Raw genomic sequence first — 20,280 nt, 5'->3', positions numbered from 1 at the left:
CCAAACCGTTTGATCAGAGGAAATTGAGTCCGTCTTTTCCCCCACTTCACCCTTCCTGTCTTTCAATGCATCAGAATGGTTGGTTAAAAAAAAAAAGGCGTAAGATCGGGGGCGGGGCAGAGGAGACGACCCAACTGCACTTGAGAACCTGGGTTGCGCCCAGGCGAACTTCATCCAGCCCGTCCCCCCGCGCCCAGCTCAGCCCTCCCGCTGCGCAGAGCCGGTCCTGCCCGCCCCGCCGCCGGAGCCGGGCGCCTACCCGGCCTTTCCAGGCGGAGCCAGGGGCGCGTGGGCGCGCGAACAGCCCTGATCCCGCGGCGGCGTCCGCGCTCCGCGTTTTCGCTAGCGCCGGGCAGGCTGCCGAGGGCGGGGTGCGCTGCAGCGCGGCGCGGGCTGCGGAGCAGGGCGCACTCCGCCTGCAGCCCAGAGAGCGCCGCCTCCCGCGGCCGCCGCGCCCGACAGCGCGCCCCGGAGCGTGCCCGCCTCGCACAGCCTGCGCTGACCTCCGCGAGGGGCACCGCGGCCGGCACGGCCACGTCCCGGGCTTCGGATGGTTCGCGTGCTGCCCACCCTCGCCCGCCGCTGACGCCGCGGACCTCAGCTCCGCAGACCCGCCGCGGCACCGACGACAGTCCAGCCGAGTCCCGCTCCCTCGCCGGGGTGAGTGGGCTCCGCAGAGGGGCTGCGGGTGCGGCGGTGAGGGGCGAGCGCCGCGGGGAAGGGCCCGGCACGGTCCGCGTCACTGCGGGGGGTCTGTGACACCCAGACTGGGTCGGTGTCGCAGAAAATGGGGGAGATGGGCATAATCGGTTTGTTGAGCTTGGTAGACAGTGAAAGCAGATACTGGGGCTGCAGCACCAAGAGGGCTTCAGAGAGGCTGCCCGCACGGCTCCCGCTTGCGGCATCACAACCAACTCTTCCCTTGATTCTCTCCTGCGTGGAAACCCGTTCAGTAGCCCCAGAGTTGGGGCGATGCGGGGCGCGGGGAGGCCGGGGTGCATTGGTCTGTGTCCACCTCTTAGGATCGCCTGTCACCTACTGGCGTCCGGAGGCAGGGTGCCTATTCTCCCCTAACGCTCTGGGGAAAGGGCCGATTGCTTTTTGGCTGAGGTGCATCAGCTCCCCCCTCCCGCCCCCGCCCCCGCTCCCGCCCCCGCCCCCGCTCCCGCCCCAGCAGTGGTGTTTTCTGGATTTTGCACGTATATGGGAAAGAGTGGGAGCGTCTTCTTCCCTTTAGGCAGAAAAAGTTGGAGAAACTGGGCATGTTAATAATTAGCAGGACCGGGACTCAGGATGCAGCAGAAAGCTGTTAAATTTTCATTGCCCTCTGAGAAAAACAGACGGCATCGCCAGTGACTGTTGGCAGTGCCATGTTATTTGGGGGACTTCGGGAAAATTGTCCACAGATTGTCTTCAGGAGGCTGAAGAAGGAGGTGGGGGTGGGGGGAGGATGGCTGGCACTGCCCTGAGTTCCACCTTCCCTGAGGAGGATTCAGAGTCTTAAGCCAAACACGTTTGGTTGCTGATTTTGAAGAGTATGGTAGGCAGAGCTGCGGCCCTGAGCAGGGTGAAGAACACAGCATGGGAACTGCCTAAAGGAAAAGAACATGTAAGGATCTTGCCTCTCCCGAGGAGTTAAGATGCATTTGTGCTACAAAAAGCATGCATATATACGTGGCTTTGGGGACGGGTTTTATGAAGGACAGATTACATGTAATGAAATTGTATTTGTGCATGCCGGTACAGTTTTGTCTACCCCCCGATTTTAACCAGACTTCAGAAGGCACTGTCTGCAGCTGATGTTATATAATTGATGCGGTTCACCATCAGTTAATTTATAATGTGCCTTTGGAGTAAAAGGAACTTCCGTCTGTTACTTCAGACAAACCCAAGGTGTAGATGGGTGAGGGTTGCTGAGTGTTTGCCCTGGTCTGGCTCCAGATGTGTGAGCTCAGCTGTTGCCTGTCACTTAGGTGACAACTGGCCTTTTCCCACTAAGCCTTTGCTGTCTCCATTATCCTCAGTGAAGTGTCAATGTTCAGCCGCCTTCTATTATCAGAGTGGACTCTAGCCCCTTGGGAGGTGGCAGCCTTGTTTCACCATCCCCAACAATATGTCTGTTTTCAGACTCTAGGAAGGAAAAAAAAAAATCCCATGACAGCAAGATAGATACATTTTGAATTGAGCACCAACTTAATCCAAAGATTCTGCTTTAATCAAGACAGCTCTGGAAGGATGACGCAATATTTGTCAAGCCTTTTTCTTTGGAACAATATTTACTCCCACTAGGGGATTTTAAACTTAAACAGCAGCCATTTATCTTGCTGTCTGGTGGGGCCCGGTTCAGTTTGCCTCCATGTGGTCCTAGCCTAGGTGGCTGGGCCGGGCCTGGGACAGGAATCTGTCATTGTAGCCCAGCTGGAGCCTGAAGAAAACAAAATACAGCACCTGCTGGTACCAGGAGGTTCCTAAATGCCATCAACTGGCGAGTCAGGAAACACAGAAGGAGATATTTTACAAGCTCTTCCAGAAATGTTTATACAAAGGATTTAAAGGTTAACAATGCATGTGTTCTACATATTAATACTAAAAGGTGCTAGAAATGAATGGACGTTACCCACAGTTGAAAGTTAGCACACTTGCTGATGAACTTGAAAATCTCTCTTTTAATAAACCATGGCTAACAATAGTGACTTCTTCTTGTGAATCAGTGTGGGAGGGAGGGAGAGAGGGCTAAAGGACTGGATGGGACATAGGGGTAGCTATATTGACGTGAGAGAATAGATTTTGTAAATTAATTTTCAATCCTTAATTTGGTACTAATTGGTGATTTATCACTGAGGGAGCCTGTTGGTTCACAGGTTTTTCAAAGAAAAGTGATGTATTTTACTCAAGTGACAGATTCAATCAGTTCTGCCAGCAATACCACTGAACCTTTAATTAAAAGTTTATCATGTTTTTAAAATCAAGGTCCATGGAACCGCCACTTTTCTCTATAATAAAGGAGGTTGTAATGAGTCAGCTTGGGTCACCCAAATAAAAGCTAATATCAGCTGGAGGAAAAAAAAGACCCTTATAGGGTTAATAGCTAAACTATTAAGTTTAGAGTCAGATATGGGTAAAAGTCTGGTTATTCCTAATGTCCTCTGCTATGATAACTGTGAAAAGACACAAAAGAAAAAAGGTGACAAGTTAAAATTTCTTAAGTCAGAATTTTAAAAAGTAAGCTGAAATCTAAGTTTTAAAAAGTGACACTGTAAGATAATTTCTCTAAAACCGTTTATAATTACTTGAAAACCAAATACAAATACTTGAGTATTATGAGTGACTTTTCATAATACTCGTGAGATAGAACAAGAATTTTTAAAATGATTCTCCAGTAATTAACTATTTTAGTGATATAGTTTGGGTTGTCCATATTACAGGAAACAATTTTCAGAAAAGATTATTCTAGTTAACTACTGTTAATTTTCCCATTAAAGTAGTTTCTAAAGAGTAAAATTTTCCTTTTAAAGAAGGAAAGTAATTTTGAAAATCAAAGTGATTCTCATCTGTGCATAGAAATGTTAAAGATGCCAGTAGACCAGGGTATACTCCTTCCCCTTGGGAAAAAAAATAGCTCTCTCTCTTTTTTTCCCTCCAGGTTACATAAAATAATGTTAATTGTTTAACTCTTATTCATGTGAGAATATTCAGATTACTTAAATGCAGGTCCAATTATTTCACAATAAAGAGGAATTAGGAAAGTAAATGAGTTATATTTCTTAGTTGGTTGGTTGGTTGTTTGGTGTTTTGAGGGAGCACTCCTGCTTTGTCTTCTGGTCACAGAATAAAGCAGTACCGTATTACACACTAATGTCTTCAGAAGGTCGTGTTAGCAGACGAGCTGGGAGAGGGAAGTACAGTAGTCCTGGTGCCAAGTCCTGCCTTGATGCAGTTCCTCGAAACCTCAGGCGGTACGTGGAGCCAGAGCCAAGTGCCAGGACCCAGCCGGCCCCCCTTCTGGACTCTTCCGTCTCTGGATGCACACAAGCCTAGCACCTCAGCGCCGCCAGCAACCAATAGCCAACCTTCCTGTCTGTGGCCGTGCACAACTGAAGTCGCGGAGGTTAACTAAGTGTGTGTTGGTGGAGGAACATTCTGGAACAGTGGAAAAGGCCTGGCCCGAAATGGCACACGGGGGTCCACCTCACTCTCCATTTCGCTCACTCTCCTGTCTCCTGAAGGAGGGATGGTGCGAAGAGACAGGCTTTACAAGATGGAGCACGCTGATGTCATGACACTCCTGGCGCAGAGACACGACAGAATAATCGGACCCCTCTCCCGTGTGCCAGAATGACACGATTTTTCCAAGAACCGTTCCTGAGCCAGTGGTCCACTGGCTCTATTTCCAGTCCCCGGGGGGTGGCAGGGGGGGCGGGTACAAACCTCGCAAACAGAATGCAGTAATTCTTCCTGTGTCTCTGTTTTGTGCGCTTGTTTAGACTAAACTCTAAATGCATTTTGGTCACTTTTGAATGGACCTCTCTGGAACAAGAACGATTGCCCAGCCTGAACTGATTAGACCTCTCCAGATTCATTTCCTTATGAAGAGAGATTTTAAATGTAAAATAAAAATAAAAATACCAGCAAGACAGAAGCCAGTGTAAACATTTTAAAACTTAGAGCTGTAAACTAGCGGGCAACTGTCATTCCCCTTTACTTGACTTTTTCCTTCCTGTCCATAACTTCGTCTGAAGCGATCCTAAAAAACAACGGACCGGTTCGACTGCAGTTGCATTTTTTCTCACTGGTAGATTTGTCCTAAAGTCTTGGGAGAGAAGCCTTTCATTTCGAGTGGATTACACTTCAGAAGAAAAAAAAAAAAAAGTGCGGGCTGTGTTATTTCAGTTGTTCAAGTACTGAAGTCATGTACTCCTTTCTAAGAGTTTTGTCCCGAATGCTGATTTATAGCACCCACCAGCTTTTGCTTTGTGTACGCTTCTCTCTGTTTCCTTCTTGTCTCATTGGGCCTCTGGAAAGAAAGAGTTGTCAATAATACAGTGAAAATATTGTAGTCAGATGTGGCCTTAAGGAGACCCCTGGGTGCAGCGTGCTCTCCCTCAGCTGCCCTGCTTTTATCTGCAGTGCAGATCCCACAGCTTACAATTATGGTCTTTGACTTTGGTAACAATTCTGTTTGAAATGTTTCCAATTACACACAATATTGGCGGCATGTAGCAGCTGCATGCCAAAAAGCATTTCCAAGTGTGTTCCAAGAATCAGGCTGTGATTGCTTTTAATTTAAATAAAGGCTATTTGGTTTCCTGGGAAGCTTTTTATAACCACCTTCTCTCCCCCACCCCATTTTTGTCACCTTTTAAAAAAAGTCTGATATAAGGTAGCCACCACTTAATGTGATACAGTATTGGCCCTGGTTTTCTAGGATGGCCCTTGGCTTTGTGCAAGCATGAGGACTGTTCAGTAAAGGAAAACGTAAAGAAACATTGTACAGCAGTTTGGATTTCCCCAAAGAAGAAAAGAAGGAAAGGTTATCTGATCACATATTGTAAGTAGCCAACGTTTTCGAATTTTTCCCCCTCCTTCTTTAGGGATCTGTCATTATAATTATCAATTTAGGTCACTGAAGATTATTGGGTACAGCGTCTTTTGTTCAACTTCTTCTACTTTTCTTTTTGTGAGCCCATGAACATACGTTAAAGACACATTAAAAAGGTAGAGAAAGTTCAATAAGAATATTCTTAAAACAGTGGGCATAGGGTGGGGGGCGGGGCAGGGAGGGAACCATGGAAATAATTTCACCATTCTACAGCAACCAAACCTTCCAGATCACCCACTCTGTGGGCTTGAAATCTCTGAACACTGAAACCTTTTAAAACAGTAGTGGCTTAAATCTTTTAATAGCTACCAGATATACTTGACTTATTAAATCTGAAAATAAGAAAATATACACTTTCAGGATTTAGAGTGAAGGGATTAGTTGCAAGACTGGGGGGTTCTGTTTCCAGGATGGTTTGTTGGCCCATTTGAAACATAACACCTAGAGCTAGAGGGTATCCAATAGCTGAGGTGCTAAGATGGTCCCAATTAGGGTGTTTTCACATAGACTCTTTCAATCCTGGCAAACACATCCTATAGAATATAGTGCTTCTTTGGGTTGAATAGTAGTTGACTTGCATAAATGCCAACATCTCTTCTGGCATTTTTGGAAATCTTCCATCATGTAATAAATAGTGCTGTGTAATCCAAATTTGTAAATGCCATGTTTCATGTAGCCCCTGTAGAGACAGCTGAAATTAACCCAGGCTGCCAGGGATCCCTGAGATCCTGGAGGTTAAGTTACTGCCTGCATCCAATGTCCCACCACTAATGAATGATGGTGGGGGGCTTTGACCAAAGCTAGGAGAGGGTGCGAGGTTAGCCTTAGTGTAAGAAGCACCTACCAACCGACACTTAGACTTGTCCTTTCTCCTTGAAAACTCTTTCAATTAAGCAAACCTTCTCAGAGGAAATTTATTCAACTCAAGGTAGAATGAGATTTATGTTGCTTTCCCAGCTGAGCACCCCAGCCTGCCAGATACTCAGCCCACCCAGGTCCATTGCTATAGTGACAAAACCCACTATAGTAACTATGGTTGAAGTAGAAAGTCTATTAAAACCCATTTCTATATTGGCCAGCTCCTCTGCCCTCATTGCAGTGCAGCCTTCTGGATACACACACACACACACACACACACACACACACACTCATACACAACATTCTTTTAATCTAATAATAGTAAACTGATTTAGACCATGTTATAGTTTCACGAGAGGCATTTGTACTTGTTTCTTTTTTGTCTTTTATCTCAGTGATAAGTAAATAGTATGGTATTCTTCTGAAGAAACTCATAACTTGTTAACTGTAATTGATGTTTCCAGCTCTGTTATTTACATGCTTGAATAATCTATGTTCCTTCGTTAGGATCTGAAAAAGACCTAGATAGCATGGCATTTTGTTTTGCTTTAAAATATCTCTGTCTTGAAATAGAGACACAGATGTAGAGAACAAACGTATGGACGCCAAGGGGGGAAAGTGGGGAAGGGAGGGAGGTGATGGGATGAAATGGGAGATTGGGATTGACATATATACACTAATATGTATAAAATAGATAACTAATTTTTAAAAAGACCTAAAAATAAATAAATAAAATATCTCTGCCAAACAATTTCAGGAACTGTTAGATTTTATGTAAGAAGACTCCTTAGTGCTCTAGTGTTGAAATACTTGTTATAATGTGTGTCAAAAGGAGACAGCATTTTAAATTTTTCCGTGACTATGTAATTAATAAGTATGTTCAGTGCTTGAAGTATGTGCATGTTACATAATTTTTAGAAAGAGATAAAGTTAGCTCTGAAGTGCATTAGAGCATCACAGATGTTTCTTGTAAGGAAATTCATATGCTTCTAAGGAATTTTGAACTCCTTTCTGATGCTTAGCTTTTGTTCCTTGCAAGGATCATATGAATAATTTCATTGAGTTGCTTCAGTTCTTATTTACACAAGCCTTGGGAAGGGAGCTGAAGTGATAAATAACTTGCCCCCTCACCTAGTTCTGAAATGCTTTAGCCTTTTATGTTTTTGTGAATGTGAAGGGAGGGAATAAAATATACAGAGAAGATGTTTGTGTTTAACTAACTTAATCATATAAGTTCCCTTTGTGGGTCTTCTATAAGCTTAAACAGCTTGTCAGGCTAATAGCCAAAAACATGTCCTCAAGTACTGCCAAACGTGTTAAAAGCAGACCAAGCTTTCTTCATATTGAGGTATTGGAAACATATTTTTTTTTAACCTTCTGAATTTTAGGAATAAACCAGAAAAAATCACTCTCTTCTTCTCCTTACCCACAAAAGCCAAAATTATTATTCAGTGCAGTGCTGAAATGAGAAACTGATAGGAATAATGATATTTGTGTGGGAGAGTTTTAAACTGGCTTGACTTGGCTGTTTAAGCAGGGAGCAACCAGGTTACAGTGGTACATGATGGGTCTTTGTTTTTTATGTGTTCATGTTGCCTGTACACACTAGCTTTTTTTACTTTGGTTCAGTAACTTTTGGTCAAGTACTTGTCCATTTATCCTGTTTCTTCTTGAGCAGAGAGTCAAGAACAGACAGTGGTGATGCAATATAATAGTACAGAAAAAGTCAGTTTTTCTACCATCATTTTCTGAAAATCAGAAAATTTGGACTGTAGTATAATAGCTGTGTGATTTCTAGTCAGCCACTCAGCCTTTCTGGGCCTCAGTTCCTCATATATAAAGTAAGGGAATTAGGCCAGGTCAGTGCATGTTAACCAAAGATTTGAACCGTAAACACCTATGGAGCTTTTTCAAAATGCAAATACACAGAGATTTTTAAGGCAGCAGGTTTGGGGTGGGGTCTTGTACATTTAAGTTGAAAAAGCTCTTCAAGTAATTTGATACACAGCTGTGGTTAAGAGCCACTAAATTAGATGATCTCTAAGATTTCCTTCCAGTTCTAAAATTTTATGTTTCTAATCCTACTAGACTGAACATTTTTCCTTCCTTCCTTCCTTTCTGTTTTGTTCATTTGTTCATTCATTCTTAACAGCTACGTTCATTCCTAATGTTGCTGTCAAAATATAGACATCATTTTAACTCAGTTCTGGGAAGATCTATGTTCTGCTCCTGTGAATAGATGGTAATTGATATAAGGGAGGAACCACATTAGTTCACCATTTCATACCCAATGCCTAACACAGTGCCTGGCACATAGTGGACACTCAACAACAGAGAGTCCCAAAACTCAGGAATCTTTGAAAATGTGATGTTAGTTATTTTAGAATAATATGGTCGACATTCTGTAGTGTACACAGAAGTATAAATATAATGCTGTACACATGAAACATATAATGTTATAAGCCAATATTACCTCAATAAAAGATAAATTAAAAATGAAATAAAGTAAAATAATATGCTCAATATGTTTTTTGTCAGCCTTCAGGTACCTTTCAGGTAAAGTGCCTCCAAGTTTAAAACAATGGATGTAATTGTTCATCTGAAAGGTAACATAATAAATACATTATTTCCCTTATGTTTCCAGACTTTTGGGATACTCTATAGTGTACTGACTGTAGTTTTTCCGAGATTAACAGTTGGCCTCATTGCTTTAAATGTGGAGTTACATCACCTGAAAAGGTATCTGGAGGTTGACAAAAAAGATACTAAGCATATTACTTGAAAGTGCAATTAATGTACTATGAAAAACAGATTATCCTATGAAAACCATAATGTGTCTTATGTTTCCTTATCTCTTGGGCTCCTGCATTTGTTGAATGAATGATTGTTCAGTTTTCTGCCGTGACCTATGTGTGTCAGTTTAAGAAGTATAACCCAACCAAATCACTATAAAGGTTTCAGAGCTTATCTGACAAATGTACAACTTTATTACAATTTTAAGTCTTATTTTAAAATATTTTAAATTACAGAGGTCAAACTTTTTAAATCGATTGCTAATTATAATTGTTTTTTATAGCCAGCAATTGTGTTGGATCCTTTTACAGACATGATTCCACATCATATATTTCATAACATATAAAGTGCTTTTAAAGTGTCCATATCCACAGTGCATGTGTGTATACACAGATATATGTATATGTACACACATCTGTATATTGTTCTAGATACGATAAATCAGAAAATCTCAATAAAATATGAGAAGCACACTCTGTTTTTCTCATAACTATGATGCATCTGAAAGTTTTATTATCAAGGGTAGGAAGATTCTTGGTTGCATAGTTTTGTGCAAATTGATTAAAAGAGTTTGTTGCTCATTTTGTTTCTCTGCTCTTCAGTCTTTGAAAAATTGGGTTATTTCCTATCATTATCCATTATTACCATTACTGTAGAACATAGACTAAATAAAAATAACTTAAACCAATCAGTATAACTGCTGGCTGTGTCTGCATAATAGGAACAAAAGGAGACATTTGATACTTACCTAGTTTACTTGATTTTTTTGTTGTTATTGTATGTTGCTGTTCTTGAGAGGAGGGAGGGTGTTGTTTTGTTTTTAATTAAAAGAACTTTAAAAATTCACCTTTCTAAAACCTGGATAACTGTCCAGTTTCCTCTGAACTTTTTCACTGTGGAGGCATGGCCAGTAGCAAAATCAGCTAGCGTGAGCTCTTTTTTCCTACACCCACTGCCAAATCAACTAATCAGGGCCTCAGAGTGGACATTGACACCTGAGTTATCTGCTTGGGTTGTTTGTACAACGCAACAGGAAAGCTCTCTCTTAGTCGTTATGTGAAGGGATACTACTGTGAGGCATTTTAGTCAGGAAAGAGATTAAGTAGTCGCTAAACAGGGTTTCAGGATCATTGGAGAGAAATTGAGGGCTGGTCCAAAGTATGGTGTAAGCCTTATTATTTGTAGGTTTCACTTTCCTGAAGTTTCACAGCTAATCTTGTTTGTTCTGGACTTCAAGCTAATATAAAAGCACACGTGTTGGTTTTTCCAAGTGGGAAGATGGCTCACTCCATCCCTTCAGGTCTCGGCTCAAAAGGCATCTGATATCAGGGAAGCCCTCCCTGATCACCTTACATGAAACACCAGTGCCCCTGCCTTCCCAGCCACCAGTTAGCACTCCCAAAACCCCTTAACCTGCTTCACTTTTCTCCATAGCACATACCACTCCTGGACAGATATCTACTTATTGTAGCTGTTTGTTCCAGGAAGAAATCTCTATGCTGTCTTGTATATGGCTTTATGCCCATTCTTAGAGTAGTGCCTGGCACATAGTAGGGCACTACTTAATAAATACCTGCAGAATGAATGACTGCAAATATTTGGGGAGCTTCGAATTGGAACACCCCTCTCTGATCTAATAATATGTATAATAATGTGTATAAGCTAGTTAGAGGGTTTTACTCTTACATTCTCATTCTCATAATAGAATCATAAAGTTAGCAAATGGCCACTCTCATTTTACAGGGTAGGCATTTGTGGACCATTTTAATGTTATATATAAAGTAAAAACAGAAACCAGGACTTCCCTGGTGGCACAGTGGATAAGAATCCGCCTGCCAATGCAGGGGACACAGTTGGAGCCCCAGTCCAGGAAGATCCCGCATGTTGTGGAGCAACTAAGCCTGTGCGCCACAACTACTGAGCCTGCGCTCTAGAGCCCGCGAGCCACAACTGCTGAGCCCACGTGCCACAACTACTGAAGCCCGCGTGGCTAGAGCCCGTGCTCTGCAACAAGAGAAGCCACCGCAATGAGAAGCCCGCGCACCGCAATGAAGAGTAGCTGCCCGCTCGCCGCAACTAGAGAAAGCCCGCGCGCAGCAACAAAGACCCAATGCAGCCAAAAATAAATTTAAAAAAAAAAAAAGAAAAATCTATATGTCATAAAATAACCCTTAAAAAAAACAAAAAAACAAAACAGAGACCTGACTGCTGTTTTTATCTGAGAGAAAATCTCCAAAACAGTCTTTTGGTGTATTTGGCTGGGGGCAGGGCAGCTACAGTGGAGTTTCTGAGCTGTTTCCTCCCTTATCTGAGTAAAGCCAGAGAAATCTTATGGTGTATGAGAAAAGAAACTGATCAAATACCCCTCCTCCCTTCTCTCCACCACAAAGTGCTCAATGATATGTAATCTTATAGCGAATGGATGCCATATTAATAGAAGCAAGACCAAATATTTGTGAGCTATGTGACTTCCCACTTCATAATGCACCCATGCTGTTCTGTAACCTTAAAAAAAAAAAGGTAGTATCTTCTGACAGACTTTTATGTTAAAATAAGGATGATGGACTATCTTTCACTCAAGAAATCCTAACTTAAATTCCAGAGGTGAAAAGCTAATCCTCTAAGTGATTTCAGCCAGCTCAGTAGGAAACCTGGTTGCTTGAAATTATTATTTTAATGTCTCAGGTTCCAGGGCTAAATTGGCGGTGAGTCAGCTTTCCTGTTAAGGAGCTGTGCCAATGTATTTGTCCAGAAATTATCATGTTTTAACTCAGGGGTTCTTTATTACTAATATGGCTAATACCTCCGAAGTACACAAAGCAATTTCAGATTCATCTCATTTACCTTCACTGCATCTTTGTGTAGAGGTCTAACCAAGGTTATCCCCAATTTACTGATGGAGAAGCTGCCTGTTCGTTCAAGATGCACCTTCCTAAGGAGCCTTGGTTTGATGACTCCTAAATAAATTAGTAGTTCAATTTTTCTAGAGAAGGAAACAAAAGAAAGAGGAAAAATAAGCAAGCACTTACAATCTATCTAAAGTAGTTTGATGAAGTTTTATTGTTTTGTAAACATTGCTGTGTTTATATTTGTTCTATATTAAATGCTTTTAGATAATTATAGCCTCTACTGCTACTAACTTACAGGTAATCTTGGACAAGTCACTTAATTTTTTGGACTTCTTACCCACTTTGTGCCTCAGTTTCCCGAATGATAAGTGAGAGGCCTGATGACATTTTAGGCTCAAAATTTCCTTGATTCTAAAATACTAGACTTCCCTTTGGAGGCTAAAACTTTAGGGGACTAGTTAACAAACGGGAGCTAATATTGTTATCATTATTAATTTTCATCATTACCTAAGTCCCTGACTAGAATTATTTAACAATCTACTCAAAATTATTCATGTTAACCAGGTGCAACTTTTAAAACTGGTCTCTTTATTCATGATTCAGTGTGGCCAATTCAAAATTCAACAGTAGCTGTGTTTTAAAGACCTAAGAGAATGTACACTTCCCCTTACCAAAAGTCTGGTTTAATAAGTTACATTATAATTTAATATGAGGAACTAAAAAAATGCAGTAATATTCAGAGCAAATTAGGAATCTGATGTAGTTACAACAATGGCATAGTTATATTCATACTAAAAGCTACAAACGTGAGTACTGTGTTTATACATGGGAAATATGGAAAATTTATAAAGTAAGACTCAAAGTAGTATGTTCACTTACTTATGTAATCAATAGTGATTATAATTTTGTTTAAAATGTGTGTGTCCATTGACCAAATTGGAATTAATTGGGGGAGATTTAGAGAGGGTTTGCTGGAAAATAAAAGTAGCCCAGCATCCATTTTAGTTGCATTCTTAATATTTTTTAAACCATAATAATATTCTTATCTCCCCCCACCCTCCCAATAAAAGCTGGTATAAATATGCAGTCAGTGGTGAAACTCTTTCTGTATTAATCTTAAATAATACATGCTGGCCTGTGTCACCATACCTACTGGCCTGGCTGTTCCATTTTTGTAGCAAAAATCATTTTTGTGATTAATTAAATCACTAACTTTTACGCAGATTCTCAGGCCCTTGGATCTTATTCACATTCTAATTAGGCTGAGCCTGAAGTTACAGCCGCCCACTGGGAAGTAGGGTACTACTTATATCTCTGAAGATGGAGTTCGTGAGTTGCTCAGATGAACAACTCAATGAGCCGTGGCCCCGATCCCAGCAGATTTGCAAGTGACTATAAGTGCTGTTCCAATAGGAAGTACTCTAGAAATGTGACATTAATAATCACCAGTTTGAATCTGGGTCGCTTCAGCCATGACTCAGAGATCAAACGCTATCAGATGGTAATGAGTGTGTGAAAGTGCTGCAAGAAGGCATTCCATCTCTTAATGACACCTTTGTGGGCCTTCTCAGCAGAAGGTTAGAGGGAGGAATAGAAATAAAGTCGCATCTGCTCCTTGGTCTGGAGGCCAGCCCTCCAGGTTACAGTTGGCATACTTTTGCAGAGATGTTTTAGGGACAGCTCACAGTAGTTTCTGTTGTTCTAGCTCCTTAAATGGGTATACAGAACCTTTCATCTTCTGCCTCATTTCCTGACCGTTTATTCACTTCAAAGTGATGGTAACTATTTTGCATATTCTCTACCGCCTTTTCTCTCCTCTGAAAGGTAAGAAGAAATTGCACTTACAAACACATGTTAACCATTTAATGTTAAACTTCCCATTTTTATTTCAGGTTGGGGGCACCATTTTCACTTCAGCACACCCTCATTGAGTCCTATGGTTTGCCAGGCACTGTGCTAGGCTCTGGGAATACAAACATCAAATAAGAATGGTTCCTGTCTTTAAAAAGCTCACCATTTTGTAGGGAAGGAAGGCATTTAAGCACTTGTGAAATACTGTGGTGGAGGCAGGAATAGAAATGTACTAGATATAGTAGTGGCACAAAGCCAAAAGTGGAAGTCATTTGTTCTGTGTGAAATGTTAAGGAAGGCTCCAGAGAGGAGGATATGGTTGAGATGGGTCTTGACGACTGAATAGGAGTTGACCAAGCCATTAGAATTGGACAGTGACTCAGGTTGGGGAGAAGGCAAAGTGTGTGCAAAGGCAGGAAACATGAGACAAGCATGATGCTCAGTGAATTGCAGATCTTTCTATCTGGCTCTAAGACTAATTATGCTCTTAGTCATGGACTTATTGTCACCTTTATAAAACTTCAGTTTCAATCAGAAGTAAGAGATGAGTTTTGACAACTTTAATTGTGACCCTGTCTTTCTTCTCTGTCATTGACTTTAAGCTTCTGAATGAGGGCTCTCTCTTCTCCTTAAATGTTGCATTAACCTGGCCAACCCACCACGTATTTATTTACCCTTGTGTCTTTTCATTGTTATGTTGGTACAAATCTAAATTTATTTACTCTTCAGTTTCACTGCCAGGTTTCAATTTCAGACTCAAGTGTTTAGACAACATTATATAATGTGTTGCACTTTTATGACATCTGCTTTAGTGCTGTAAGTGCTTTCCATGAAAGCTAATGGTTGGGACAAAAAACAGCCTAAATGTCCCCAAGTGGCCACCAGATGTGTTTTATTGTGTTCGTATCTCTGTTTTGTTTTCATAAAAACTTTTTCTTAGTCTAAAAAACCTTAGCAAGCAGAAACAGCAGACAGTAGACTTGTAGGAGATGAACTATTTTCTTCATTTCCTGATTGTTATTTCTTGATCTCCTGTTTCAAAAACTATGATTCAGCTGAAAAAAATCCATAACAGTATAATTTAGAATACTGTACTTTTTAAAAGCAAATTACGTTACGTTTGTTTTTCAAAGGTAAGTTCACTTCTTAGGCTGGAAGGCCTGCTGTGTTTCAATATGTGGTTCTTCAGTGTAGTGAGATTAAAATTGTGATTTAACATCTTCCAGAATTTCTGCCATCTGATTGTTCACTGAGCAATCAGTATGTTTTCAGGCAGTCTGGCGTGTGATAAATATTTTGTAGCATATGTGGGTGAACATGCCAATCGCAAAGGGCTTTACAAGCTTTAATTAATTTTCACAACAACCAGATGCACTCTGCTTTATTCATGAGAAGTCCGCAGACAGTGGAGTTCAGAGTGTTGCCCAGATTCGTCTAGCAAAGTGGTTTACAAACTTTTTTTGGATAGCTGAACACTTTTCTCAAACACAAGATAATCTGGAACTCCAGCACGTCAAGTAGAAACTGCTTTTGTTGGGAGGGAGAAAGGGAGTTAGTGATAGGGCTGCCAGGTTTGTCAAGATAAGAAAACCACACAAGATGCCCAGTTGATTTGAATTTCAGGTAAACAATTAAGAATATTTAGTATAAGTGTGTCTCAAATATTGCATGTCCCTAAAAAAATGATTGATGATTTGTCTGAAATTCAGACTTAACCGTGCACCCTGTATGTTACCTGGCACCTCAAAGTTCCCGTTTATAGCCCTGCCCTTTCAGTGCCCTTGTCTCCTCCTCAGCCAGGTGAGGGTCTTGGTTCCTAGCACACAGTTTGAAAGCCACAGATAGAAGAAATGTATACAAAAATTTATTCTTAGGATAAAATACTTCAGTCTAGGGCTTCCCTGGTGGCGCAGTGGTTGAGAGTCCGCCTGCCGATGCAGGGGACACGGGTTCGTGCCCCGGTCCGGGAAGATCCCACATGCCACGGAGCGGCTAGGCCCGTGAGCCATGGCCACTGAGCCTGCGCGTCTGGAGCCTGTGCTCTGCAACGGGAGAGGCCACGACAGTGAGAGGCCCGCGTACCGCAAAAAAAAAAAAAAAAAAAAAATACTTCAGTCTCCCGATCTTTGGGAACAATGTTTGTCAAGTCACCTATTCGTATAAGTCAGCAATTTAAGAGGAAGGAGAACTGATGGTAAATCCGGATTGCAGGTTGGCCAAATAGAGTCCATCCATAAAGAGAAAAATGGATGGGAGCTTGTGAGCCTGATTCTAATGCAACCCAAGGGAGAGGTGCCTGCATGGGCCCATCCTTGGCTTTTGGTCTAGTTGACATGCACATGTTTTAGTGGTCCTGGCTTGAAGAGAATGCCTGTTAAGGTAATTCGGTTATTTTGCTCCAGAATTTTAAAGTAGCCCTCATTATTATTTTCATTTCTCAAGCTGACTCCTTTGTGGAATATTCTTATTTATTTGGCCATTACATTTCTCAGTGTAACTGAGTACAGTCTAATTAGCGATCAGAAGCCACTAAATTTCTTTAGGAAAAAACAGTCCTGCAGTGCTCGAGGAACTCCCTGGATTAACTGATGAAAAGTCTTTTAAAAACATACAAGAAACTGAGGACCTTCTCCTGGACCTATGGGTCCCCAGGTGCTTTGGGTTTGATGCCCTATGTGGATGGCCTACTGACTCTCCATGAAGTTTTTGTATCAGCAGAATGTTAGTAATGGTTTATTTCTTGGTGGGTAGATTAGGAATGGATATGACTTTGTGTCCCTTTTTCATTTTTTCCATAGTTTATGCTGTAGGTGTGTTACTTTTTAAATAAGGAAATTAAGTATTAGTGATATATTTTACATGTTTCTTGGCAGGGGAAAAACCCATAAATATTTCCTTGTTTAAATGTTCTAAAGTATAGATGAAGATAATCTGGAATATAGATAGTTTTCATTTGCAAATGCTTATATATCTTTGAAGGTTAATTGTAATATGAAATCTACCCGAATTGTTCACACTTAAAATTTATCTCTCATTCATTCATTTTATTCATTCAACAAATATTTATTGAAGAAACATAGACATATTCCTGTACAACACAAGAAAGGGGGTGATGAGTAGAAGCAAAAGGAAAGGAAGATCCAAAGATGTGACCCACCCGCTCCATCCTTCAGGACGCCACGATGTGGTGGGCTGGGCTGGGGAATGCACTCACGCAAGAGGAAGGATGCTTGGCCTGCATTAGTAAATGAGCCCTCTGATGCTCAATGAATGAAAGTGACTTTCACGAGGCTGTTGGCACATCAGGACCTGAAGACCCAGGTCACCCGAGTCCTGCTGGGGGATCATCATCTTGTACCATAAAAACAAGTGCAAGCTTCCATCCCAGGAGCTTGATTTGAAAAGCCACAGAATCCCTGCTTGTTTCCAAACCAAAGGCTTGGGAGCCCGGAGTTCGTCTGCTTCTCACCACTGGCTTTAACTACAGACTGGGTTTGTGCTAGTTGGTTTTACCCTCCCCTAGGCTGGTTTCAGGGATTTTGGTTTTGATCAACATATAATATAAGCTACAGGGATATTTTCTTTTTCCTATTAGCTTCTTTTTGAATTCTCTTGGAGGAGGAAATAACTTCTTCATAAAATCCCTTCTACTGGTCTTTTTTGTTGACTCTGAAACTCATACCAAGTCTATAATATGGAGAAACCCAAAATATTTGTTTTTTTTCTTTTCTAATATTAACATGTGCAAAAATGACCTATCCATGACATTTATACTTACTTTCACAGTTCAAATAGGCTACATTTTTCAGTGGCTAGATGAAGGTAGAATTTGACAGGTGATTTGAGGGGATTTGCACGATAAAGCCTAGGAAATTAAAGGTTTTATATTTGCTCAGACAACTTCTGGGGTTAAGGTTACATTCGCACAAACTATTGCGTATTAAATTAAACTGGTTATTGTTGACCTTAACACATAAATGCTTGTGAAAATAATTTCCCAAATATACAAAATAGTTGCTTCAAAGTAAAGTTAAATATTTTCTTATTTTGACTATATATTTTAAAGTTTATATAATAATTTTCAAGAACTCACTGAATTTGGAATTTTTAACTTGTGATATTAAACTGAAATAAATATGAAAGGACTTTCTTCAAGATTTATTTTACTTATGAGTAAACTAGGTATTTTCTAGAAAGAGAAATATGGGTGCCATTCAGAGTTGCCTCATCATAATTCTGTGAGCTGTTGAAATCAAATCAATGTCTTGATAAGTTGAGCTTCCAGATGGAATTTTATCTAAAATCAGTACACTTCGTTTATACTTTAGGACTCCAGTGAATTTTATGACAAAAATCACTTCATACCCCATTTGGAAGGCAGCCACTTAAGCGTGGAATATGACAATTGTTTAACAGTGCACAGTAAAACTTAAATAATCTGTGACTCATGGAAGGGAACTATATCCAATTGAAACTTCCAGTGTAATTCAGGTAGGTGGACATAACCACACAGGTGTCTTGGAACTATTCCAGTTCCAATTGGCTAATGAGCTCATAAGGCCGAAGTCTCCTTTGCTGTGTGTCCCTTACTGGTTTACTTGTCCATTAGCACAATTCCACCTAACATCATGCTGGGACATTGATTTCACATTGATTCACAAAGGAATGCCTTGGGTCACACAGTGACTATCTAGTCTGTAGCAGGTGTCTCTGCAGGACTCTGATTTCAGAATCTGTGCTCTTCAGCCGCTGACATAATCTTTAGCTATACCGGCTAGAGCAGAGTTTCCAGTGCCACACTGCTCATCTTAAACATGAACTTTGGTGGGGTTACATGTTTCCATCATCAATCCATCTGTTATAGGGATTACATCACCACAAAGGAGTTAATTTGTCTTGTTTTGAGGGTCATGTCTAATTGCATAGGTCAACAAAGGATAATAAATGACTGCTTTTTACTTTACTTCAAGTCTGTGCCTCACTTTTTCTCTAAGACTGCTGAGCAGGACAATTAATTTCCTTAATCGGCACAGCTGGTACCGTAAGAATGCCATCCAAGCTGAAAAAGGTTACTGCTATCTATCTAAAACCTGAGTTAACCAATCCAGAAAGTTAACTACAGACTCTCCTTAAACTTGCTCACAGAAAGCCTCTGCATCCAATAGGGAGAAAGGAGGCACTAGATGGCAGTCTTAAACAAATTTGAAATGACCTTTCCTTTCGTAAAACAAATGCATTACCTAAAAGCAGTCACTTCTGTTCCAAATGAATGTGGACTTGAACTATACTTTATAAAAATTGCAAATATAAGGGCATTATGAAGCTTAATATCACAATATAAAATTTTGCTTCTGATATGGAAAAGTATTCCATATGCAAATCTTCCTCAACCCACAGGTTAGGTGTCCCGATAAACCCATTGTAAATTGAAAATACCGTAAGTCGAAAATGCATTCAGCACACCTACCCTATGTATAACTAAATCACTGTGCTGTACACCTGAAACTAACAGGACATTGTAAAGCAACTATACTTCAATTGAAAAATTAAAATAGGGACTTCCCTGGCTGTCCAGTGGTTAGGACTATGTGCTCCCACTGCAGGGGGCATGGGTTCAATTCATGATCGGGGAACTTGGATCCTGCCTGCTGCTCGGCCAAAAAAAATAAAATTAAAATTAAACAGTAGTAAAAAAATAATAAAATAAAATAGTAGTAATAATCTTTTTGCCCCTCATATACAGAAATTGGAATAGTAAGGAGTTCAGCTAACCCTTTGCCAAAGATGGCATGCAAATTCATCCAATTCATTCATCCTCGGACCTCTGTTACAGTGCTGAACACATATTGTAATTCATCTCTTTATATTTTATCTCCTGCACCCTGAAGTTTGAGGCTCTTAAGGAAAACAGTGTTACTTGTGTTTCTGTTTTTAGAATAAGTGTAAAGTAGGGGCTCAAAATTTTTTTCCTTGATGAGTAAATAAATGTTTCTCAAGTGAAAAACCAAGTTTGGGACACCAGATCCTGATGACTGTATCAGCCCCTGTGAGATTACTGTCCACTTCTGTACCTCTGGTTCCTGGCTGAAAATAGTACCAAACGTTTGATGAGTGTAGGGGGGTGTGGAGACTTTCTTAGGTTCAGACTTTCAGTGCTTCAGCATTGAAAATGCTTTTACACACATTCTCATTTAGTCCTGGTAACAAACTGTGGGTCAGTTGTCTCATTTGATACATGAAGAATCAGGTTCCCCATGGTTGAGAGAATCACTGTGGGTTACACAGTTACTAAATGTTAGCACCAGACTGGAATCCAGACTTCTTACACGA

The 20,280-nt window shown here is 40.8% G+C and overlaps 1 protein-coding gene across 7 annotated transcripts in view; it reads left to right on the top strand.

The window, feature by feature from the left end:
• Positions 1-429: 429 nt before the first annotated feature.
• PRICKLE1 (prickle planar cell polarity protein 1) overlaps positions 430-20,280 on the top strand; it is a 107,969-nt gene continuing 88,118 nt past the window's right edge. For 4 of the 7 annotated variants that reach the window (XM_067696229.1, XM_067696223.1, XM_067696226.1 and 1 more), the window contains exons 1-2: positions 430-660; positions 5,426-5,548. The gene's annotated coding sequence lies outside the window, so the exon portion shown is untranslated. Of the gene's footprint in view, positions 661-1,222; positions 1,610-5,425; positions 5,549-20,280 lie in introns of those variants that run through there. The other 3 variants (XM_067696232.1, XM_067696230.1, XM_067696224.1) reach the window with 2 other exon arrangements.

Source organism: Pseudorca crassidens, chromosome 11, assembly GCF_039906515.1.
Source record: "Pseudorca crassidens isolate mPseCra1 chromosome 11, mPseCra1.hap1, whole genome shotgun sequence".
Classification (NCBI taxonomy): Eukaryota; Metazoa; Chordata; class Mammalia; order Artiodactyla; family Delphinidae; genus Pseudorca; species Pseudorca crassidens.
This window is presented reverse-complemented; position numbering and strand designations above follow the sequence as displayed.